The sequence below is a fragment of the Homarus americanus genome, unplaced genomic scaffold, assembly GCF_018991925.1.
Source record: "Homarus americanus isolate GMGI-L3 unplaced genomic scaffold, GMGI_Hamer_2.0 scaffold59645, whole genome shotgun sequence".
Classification (NCBI taxonomy): Eukaryota; Metazoa; Arthropoda; class Malacostraca; order Decapoda; family Nephropidae; genus Homarus; species Homarus americanus.
This window is the reverse complement of record NW_024731949.1, coordinates 16,522-23,445: the sequence shown is the minus strand read 5'-3', so window position 1 is coordinate 23,445 and position 6,924 is coordinate 16,522. Positions and strand designations below refer to the sequence as shown.

General features: G+C 38.3%; 1 long non-coding RNA gene across 1 annotated transcript; it reads right to left on the bottom strand.

Moving 5' to 3' along the window:
* Positions 1 to 1,625: 1,625 nt before the first annotated feature.
* LOC121868087 lies at positions 1,626 to 6,601 on the bottom strand. Its single transcript, XR_006089309.1, has 3 exons — positions 6,475 to 6,601; positions 3,219 to 3,415; positions 1,626 to 1,734 (listed from the first exon to the last, which is right to left on the bottom strand). It is a non-coding gene; the product is annotated as an uncharacterized LOC121868087 (long non-coding RNA).
* Positions 6,602 to 6,924: the final 323 nt, after the last annotated feature.

Sequence of the window (6,924 nt, the reverse complement as noted above, 5' to 3'; positions counted from 1 at the left end):
CCGCAGAGATAATATGAAACACAAAATTAACGAAATGAAAATAGAAAAGATAGTGAATATAATAAAAAAAAAACATAGAGATATTAAAACAGAACAAAAATATTTATAGCTGAGTTAATTAGTAATGTTTTGAATAATGACTCGATCCAGATATTGTGTCGGTGATAAATATTATTGTGTGTGTGTGTTGCTATTATTTAAGTCGTATTTTCTTTCTCATCTTCCTTTTCTCCCATCTCTCCCTCTCTTCCTTCCCCCACCCCTCTCACCCACCTCACCCACCCTCTCACCACCTCCCCTCTCTCCACCCCTCTCACTACCACCCCCTCTCACCCTCCCCCTTCACTACTTCCCAGTATCAGCTAACAATAAATTCTCATTCAGTGTTAATAATTGTGTTAACACCTTCAACCCAACACAGAAATTACGGAATAAATTAACCCCTGATGTGTGTGTGTGTGTGTGTGTGTGTGTGTGTGTGTGTGTGTGTGTGTGTGTGTGTGTGTGTGTGTGTGTGTGTGTACTATTACTGTACACAACTCAATTCAAACTTATTAAAAAATAAAAATTTTATAGTCAATATCTCTTTTCAAATTTGATGAGGGACACAGATGACACAGGTGAGAGATACAGGTGAGACACAGGTGAGAGACAATGGTGAGAGACACAGGTGAGAGACGCAGGTGAGAGACACAGATGAGACACAGGTGAGAGATACAGGAGGCATCAGGTACAGGCGTCACTAAGCACTTCCGGTCACGTCATATTTTGTTTGATTTCCTACACTGAAGGTCTTTGTGTGTGTGTGTGTGTGTGTGTGTGTGTGTGTGTGTGTGTGTGTGTGTGAGAGAGAGAAGAGAGAGAGAGAGAGAGAGAGAAGTAATCGTGTTCGCTAAATAATAATAATAAATAATAATAATAATAATAATAATAATAATAATAATAATAATAATAATGCCTGAATTATAAACACACTACAAGTTGCTGTATCGTAGAATCACAGCATTACAGAACACGATTTGCTGTTGCCTAAATTTAGAACATTACAGAACCTTACAGTATCGTTACACAAGCTCACAGTACAGAAAATTACAGTATTATTATAGAAGCTACAGAATATTACAGAAGCTTGTATCGTTATAGAACATAACAGAACCTTATAGTATCGTTACAATACATTACAGAAGGTCACAGTACACTACACAACACTACAGTATTATTATAGAAGCTACAATAAATTACGGAACATTACAGAAGCTTACAGTATCGTTACAATATATTACAGAAGCTTACAGACTAAGAACGTATTAACAAGAGCAAGTGGAAAGGTCGGGAGCCCAAAAGGTGCATTACTTTATAATTTACTGAATCATCAACCAACTGTTCTCTCCACTATGCACCTAACACACACACACGGACGGGTGAACAAGAGGAACAAGAGGAACACTGAGCAAGAGGAACACTGAACAAGAGGAACACTAAACAAGAGGAACACTGAACAAGAGGAACACTGAACAAGAGGAACGTTAAACAAGAGGAACACTGAACAGAGGAACACCGAACCAGAGGAACACTGAACAGAGAGGAACACTGAACAAAAGGAACACTGAACAAGAGGAACACTTACCACCGGACGAGACAGGTGAGTGATAATGGTTCCCCCACAGGAAAGGGCCAATGACACCGCTCACCTCCACACCTCTACTGCTCTGTATGGTCACCCTTCCTGGGGCACTGGAGGGGAGAGATACCTGTGTTAATTATCTGGGGTTACCTATTACTAGGTTTCCGTTAATTATCTGGGTTACCTGTTAATTATCTAGGATTACCTGTAATTATCTGGGGTTACCTGTTAATTATCTGGGATTACCTGTAATTATCTAGGTTACCTGTTAATTAGGATTACCTGTAATTATCTGGGGGTTACCTGTTAATTATCTAGGTTACCTGATAATTATCTAGGGTTACCTGTTAATTATCTGGGGTTACCTGTTAATTATCTAGGATTACCTGTAATTATCTGGGGTTACCTGTTAATTATCTAGGTTACCTGTAATTATCTGGGGGTTACCTGTTAATTATCTAGGTTACCTGTAATTATCTAGGGTTACCTGTTAATTATCTAGGGTTACCTGTTAATTATCTGGATACCTGTTAATTATCTGGGTTTATCTGTTAATTATCTAGGTTACCTGTTAATTATCTGGGGTACCTGTTAATTATCTAGGATTACCTGTTATTATCTAGGGTTACCTGTTAATTATCTAGGGTTACCTGTTAATTATCTGGGGTTACCTGTAATTATCTAGGATACCTGTTAATTATCTGGATCTGTAATTATCTTGAGTTACCTGTTAATTATCTAGGGTTACCTGTTAATTATCTGGGTTACCTGTTAATTATCTGGGGATACCTGTTAATTATCTGGGGTTTAGCTGTTAATTATCTGGGATACCTGTTAATTATCTGGGATTACCTGTTAATTATCTGGGGTTTATCTGTTAATTATCTAGTTACCTGTTAATTATCTAGGATTACCTGTAATTATCTGGGGGTTACCGTTAATATCTAGGTTACCTGTTAATTATTGGGGTTACCTGTTAATTATCTAGGATTACCTGTAATTATCTGGGGGTTACCTGTTAATTATCTGGGTTCTAATTATCTAGGGTTACCTGTTAATTATCTGGGGTTACCTGTTAATTATCTGGGGATACCTGTTAATTATCTGGGGTTTAGCTGTTAATTATCTGGGGTTACCTGTTAATTTTCTGTAGTTACTTAATTATCTGGGTTTACCTGTTAATTATCTGGGGTTACTTGTTAATTATCTGTAGTTACCTGTTAATTATCTGGGGTTTACCTGTTAATTATCTGGGGTTACCTGTGCAGGTTAATTATCCAGAGGTATGCCACTATAATTCGTATGATTGGGTATAATCCACAGGTGAGAGAGGGACTAATTACTCCAGCAATACCTGTGACCAATCATAGCCCAAGTACTACTTAAATTTCCTCTCATTAGTGATATAATTACATGATTACCTTGTGTGTGTGTGTGTGTGTGTGTGTGTTGGACCTGTTTGCTTTGTGTCTGTCTGTGTCTGTGTGTGTAGGTGTGTGTGTGTGTGTGTGTGTGTGGACCTGTCTGTGTCTCTGTGCTTGTGTGTCTGTCTGTCTATCTCTGCATCTGTCTGTCTGTGTCTGTCTAATACCACCCACTACCGTCAGCTTCACCCTTAGGTTCCTAGTAGGGAGGCCGGAAGTCGACCCGGCAGCGATAGTGGCCCTCGTGTGCTGGCTCCACGCTGTCGATCACCAGACCCTGAGGCTTCGAACTAACATCAAAGTGTGCTCGCGTCCCTCACTCCGACCAGTGTACCGAGCGAACCAGCGGGCGGACCTCGCGTCGATGCTGTAAACACGAGGATACAGAGGTGAATACAGGATATGCAACACACCCCAATCCACACACACACCACCACTAGTATTTCAGCACACCCCAATCCACACACACCACCACTAGTATTTCCAGCACACCCAATCCACACACACACACACCACCACTAGTATTTCATACCCCAATCCACACACACACACCACCACTAGTATTTCAGAACATAATTATTCCGTACATATAATTTAAACTCTGCTTTTAACTGAACAAGGAAATAGATTTTAGTAACGTTTAAAATTGTATATTAAAATTTTAACTTAATAAAAAGTACACAAAAAAATTCTCTTATAATCTCGTCCTCGTGAAAGAAAGGTTTGATATTTATACAGTGAAAGCGTTGTACCAGTAATTAATGCAGGTATACAGTTCACCATGTATATAGATAATGCAGGTATACAGTTCACCATGTATATAGATAATGCAGGTATACAGTTCACCATGTATAATGTATAAAATAAATTGGACCTGAAATCTGACAGACTTTATTTATTTATTTCATTTTATTTATTTATTTTTTTATACCCAACAAGAGGTCTCCGTCCCTCCACCTGACGATTTGAAAATATTTGTTGTTTTATTTTTGCTATCCAAGTTAACGGGGTTTTTATCAGTAAATATTCATAACTAACCTAACTCTAACCCCCAGGTTAGGTTAGGTAGATATTCTGAACAATTGTGCTCGAGTGCCTGGTACCTTTGACCCCGACCTTTGACCTCACCATAATCCAATCATTCCTCGGCTCCGGCCAACACACAACTACAGTACTGTATACCAACAAGTCTCTCTGGAGGCTATCTCACTACAGTATGTATGTATGTATGTATGTATGTATGTTGTATGTTGTACTTACCTAAATTAACCCAAATTTTTCCCCAACTGAACATTAAGTTGCATTACTCTCTCTCTCTCCTCTCTCTCTCTCTCTCTCTCTCTCTCTCTCCTCCATCTCTCCTTTACCTGGGACACACATGACTGACGGGTGATTAGGAAACCCACTCATCCACACCACAACTCTCTCTCTCTCTCTCTCTCTCAAACACTACACCTTCCTAACTGAATTCTCATCAACCTATTTGACTTTGAGAGAGAGAGAGAGAGAGAGAGAGAGAGAAGAGAGCCACTGATAATCACCCACACTAAATTAATGACAATATTTTACATCAATTAATTATTATCCACCTTTAGCATAAAACATCAATTATTCTCAATTTAAAAAAAAGACAAACAAAAATAATCGCTGTAACTGATGGCTGCTGACTGATCACAATAAAAATTATAATTACACTAGTAAATTTTGACCTCTGACCCCGTGACCTCAACTTGACAATGCGACCATAACACCTAGCTGAACCAATAATCTTTCATAAATTTTTAATACAATCCTTTCATTAATGCGTAAGTTATATAGAGGAAGATACTAAATATATATTCTACCCATCGGAGGAGAATGATAAAAGATAAATATTTGAGGGATATTATCTGTCAATAGAGGGAATGAGTCACGCCATGTTATGAGTCAAGGCGAGAGTCATGCACAGCGGAGCGTCCGGTCACCTCGCCGCCACCACAACATCACGTCATCCCAAACATTCTTACACCAAATTTTATCATTAAATTAACCGTAAAAATATATATATATATCACCCCAAAAACTAAAAATATAATATAAATAATATATTTAGTTTTTTTATCATTTATTAAATTATATAGAGTTTAATAAGGTTTTTATATGACCGATGAAGGAGAGCGTGTTAGGATGGGATCTATCGAGTGTTGGGACAGAAACCAGTGTAACATGACGACTCGACCACCGCCTCCCGTGTGACCTTCAAGACGGGTGGATGATCCGTCTGTCTGTCTCTCCATCTCACTCATACTTATATTGTGTAGCAGAGTGTCTCAGTAGCCTTACACCTTATACTCTCTAGCGTTAACAACAACAACAACAACAACAACAACAACAACAATAATAATAATAATAATAATAATAATAATAATAATAATAACCATAAATAAATACAATTATGAAAAAAGATCAATAGTGAGAAACAATATATGTATGTTGTGTTGTCAATAGTAAGAGAAACAATTGAGACCCTGCAATTGTGTGTAAATGAGACAGAAAGTCAGATCATCAACCTGGGACTTGGTCACATATGGCAGCAGGGTCTACCATTAGACAACACATTATGCTTCCAATATCTTCCAGGCGGTAGTACTCCCTGTTTGGTAGCTGCCTACTACCTACTACTGCCATAAGAATATACCCTAACGCTAACTGGGTGTGTTAGGTTAGTTGTTAAATCAGAAGAAATCAACTAGGGTGGCTAATCTTCAGGTGATCTCTCTCTCTCTCTCTCTCTCCTTACGCCCAGCTACCAATGACCACGTATCAAACCACCTTAACAATCCTTCACCACCCACCTCACACCAGTTACAAGTTGGATACAGCACACTGATTACATGTACTACCAACCTCCCAATACACAAGGAGACAATACGCCCGGTACTCTCGGTAGCCTTTGTAGCCTCGGTAGTATTGGTAGTGTCCTAAAGCTACCGTACGTTAATTCCTCCAAAGTTTGGTACCTATTCACAACATGGTGGACTAAAGGTGCCCCGGCCAGCCTCACGGAATAAATTTTGAAATAAACTTTACACAAAAATATAAACTTACGTAATGAAATATAAAATTATATTAATACATTACGAATATATTAATGATAATAATAAAAATGTTAAAATAAATAATAGGTATTTTTTTGTTGAAGTCGAGGATAATTTTGCTGTTATTCAGAAACAATATATCTGGAGGATCTGTCTGTCTGTCTCTGTCTCTTTCTGTCTGTCGTTTTCTCTTTCTTCTGTCTGTCTGTCCCCATCTGCCTGTCTCTGTCTGTCTGTTCGTCTGTCTGTCTCTGCCTGTCTGTCGTCTGTCTGTCTCTCTTACACATTCTGTCTGTCTGTCTGTCTGTCTGTCTTTCGCTAAGGATCAGTGATGTTCCTCTCTCCCCACCTGTATATGGGTGTCCCTGTAGCGCCATTATAGAAGAGCACTAGTATAGGGGCGTCGTCAGGAGTAGAGGCTGTGATGTTACATGGTAGCAACGTCCTGCCTCCTTCTACAGCCGTTACCTCCGTCAGTGGACCTGTAGACAGACAAACAGACACGTGTAAACATTAGAACGTACGTACATGTGTTAATAAATGTGTACATATGTAGAGAAATGAGTATAAATAGATATAAATACATGACTTGCACACACACTTTGTACATGATATTCAAAGGCATACGATAATTATTTTTGTTTGTTAAATCTCATTCTGTACTTCGTATTTCCATTCTCTTATTTATACGATACTATCTCTTTGTAATTTTCTATTGTTTATTCTTTCCTCGTGTCTCATTTATTGTTTTATCCTTTCGTTCATATTTATTTATTTATCATATTTTTTATAAAGTTTC